This window comes from Botryllus schlosseri, chromosome 9 (assembly GCF_051294905.1).
Source record: "Botryllus schlosseri isolate E-star chromosome 9, Bs_hap1, whole genome shotgun sequence".
Classification (NCBI taxonomy): domain Eukaryota; kingdom Metazoa; phylum Chordata; class Ascidiacea; order Stolidobranchia; family Styelidae; genus Botryllus; species Botryllus schlosseri.
The window spans coordinates 24211350-24214350 of record NC_137244.1 but is presented as its reverse complement, the minus strand read 5'-3'; positions in this window follow the sequence as shown (position 1 = coordinate 24214350).

The window sequence follows — 3001 nt, the reverse complement described above, 5'->3', positions numbered from 1 at the left end:
ATTCTTTTCTACAAATTTACTCTTCAAATATTTGTCCTTTTGCACTTCTGGTAAAGTTCTTTCATCATTTTAACTTCCCTTTCTATAATTATGTAAGTGCCAGGGACATCTACAACGGACTTATCCGACTTTCAATGGGGTTTTAGGGCACTTTATCGCCCAGGACATTCGAGCTCAAAGATAGCAGCAAATAACCTTTGTTATATTCATGACATCATGATATCTCACCGATATCTCACACCTTGACCGACAACCCTCATACATTCAGCCGATATTCAAAAGAAGTGGAATATACCCTATTAAGCACATTTTCAAAGCTTCAGAGCATTTATTTGGACAGCTTTACAGCCATTGTTATACTTGAACATGGAATAAACTAGAAAGGCTGCGTCTGCACACCTTTTAAGTGTAAGCTATATGAAATATATCAATATTCTCAGTCTAACGGTCGAAGATTATAGTTTTCTGACTTCCTACCGCCATGTTGTGACGTCACGAAAATAGTTTGTACATCATATTCCTCTAACCGGTTTTCTAGACCGCTGAAAATATCTTGAGTTGTTCTAGTTTCGAACACCCAGTTTGATTTGTGTCAGGCAAATTGAAATTATACGATATATACAATCTACCTCTAAAATCGAAATTAATAATTATTTATTAATTAGTTATTTTTTACCGTAAACAAGAACACGATAGGATTAATTCAATCTGGGCCTTTGAAGTGACATTCACAATTACACATTTAAATTAAAAACAACGCTATACCTGTCCTTTTTCTTGATTGGTTATCAGCTTTTTAGCACCGCAACGTTAGCAAAGTTACGTTACGCCGAATATTTTAGGAGTCCATTTTAATATCAGCGCGACAGTTGCCTTCGTTTAATATTAGTGATTATAAATTCTAAGCTATTTACAACGAGTTGCGCTGTCACAGGTGAGGCTTACCTCTCTTTTCGCGCTTTATTTTCGAACAATAAATACGAAAATGCCGTGATTTTGGGCATAAAAATGTTCCGAATCTAGTCATTCATAAACATCGATAGAAGATACCAATACCATTCCCATTGAAGGGTTCACAATTTTCCCTGGCGACCTGAGGCACTGCCTCACTTCGTCTCCTAACCCCACGTCACTGACTTATCACACGGTGGGTATGTACTTCTGTAGTGACCATGTTTGGCTCCACCTAGCAGTGGTGGCTCGTCCTATAGGGCAACTGGGGCATTGCCCCACCTAAAATTCTGTTCAATAACAATTCTTTACCATTTATAGACGCAAACCAATCTATATATACCGAAATCACAGCGAAAATCGTATTCTTCTTGTCCTTTCGCTTGTGAATGCCCATATACAGCGAAGTCTCTGCGAAAATCGAATTCTCTTGCGTGTTTTCGCTTTGCGAATGCCTAGCCGCGGCATGCCCCGGTAGCGCTCATAACAAGCTTTCACTGTCTATTCTCTCAAAGCCGCGCACAATAAAGAAACGGTGATTTACTCTCTCCTATTCATAAAATTACCGAGCAACCGGGGCACAATAGCTCTGTGCCCCTAAGGTGTGATGTAACAATCGTATCTATAGCTGAACTCGGTTACCGTCATATGCGTTTAGTCCAGTGTTGCCAATTTAGCGATTTTCGCGCTAGATCTAGCGATTTTTCATCCGGTTTAGCGCCAAAAAATATGGATCTAGCGCCTAGCGATAAATCTAGCGATTTTTGAAAAAGTATTTAGCGATTATTTAGCGCTTTTTTACCGAAAATAACCACTAAAGATCAGTTCTGGCTGACGACTGCATGTGGTTATACCGGTCACCAGAGTGCGGACTCCGATGATATATAATTATAAATTACTATACCTACCGATAGATAGTAGATACGCAACTCCTGGCGGTTACGCATGGGCAAACAGTGTCTCTTCTTGCTGAGTAATCTAAAGTAGCATAGTTGGCAGTGCTACATCTGGCGACCTGAACGCTGAAATTTAATATAATTGGCCAATGGCCATGATCGAAAGATAGTGTCGCAGTGATTTCGAAAATACAAAATAAAATCTCGTCCGGACAATGGAACCATGCACCCCGAAACAGCCCTCAAAGTCTGAAAACCGGCATTTTTGCTCAAACAATGGCACCGCCGCAACACAATGAACATAACAATGACCAATTTCGTCCAGCGATTGTTCTTATCAATGCCGATTTCCAGACTTTGGGGGCTGTTTTGAGGTCGCTCCAATGTCTGGTCATTCGTTTAAGACCAGATTAATTACATTTCGTACACTGGGTTGGTCCTCGGATTATTTTCTTAAGGTCTCTATTTATAGTGGCAAACAAACCCGTTTCAATGTCCTGTTGTGTCGGGTCAAGTCGCATGTCGTGTACGTACACGTGTGTCAAGTCGCATGTCGTGTTCAAGTAGGCCAACTCCAACACAGTTTAGAGAAGAAGTCAAGCGCATAACCACGGTAGGCTACATCGCATCACGTATTCACGGACGCATCGAGTAAGGCACGCTGATATAGTGTGCGGTTATGCCTGCAAACCTGGTCAGTGGTCAGTGTTCACGTATAGCGATCGTTGCGCAAAGCGATCTGCTTTATCGAAATGCACTGCCGTTTTGTCCCGCTTAGATATGACTATTACTTATGAACTAGAAATATGATAAGTGACTTTGGCCCCAGACGAGTAAAATATAGATGAGAAGAATATATCGATATAATGGTTCAATTTAACACCTTTAGCACCTTTTGCAGATTTAGCGCTATTTTTTAGCGCTTTTTTCTCAATATTTAGCGCCATCTAGCGATTTTTGACACCAGTTTTAGCGATTTTCTTCCATCCGGAGTTGGCAACACTGGTTTAGTCGACCTTTGCTGGTATAGGTTGATTTTGATGGTGTTTCACACCATGAAAACTCTTGAAACTTGGTATGTCATGTCGTGATGGTGGTATTTAACACTGCCCCAAGTTTCAGGGTTTCTACTTAAAGTTTAGGGTAGTAATTCC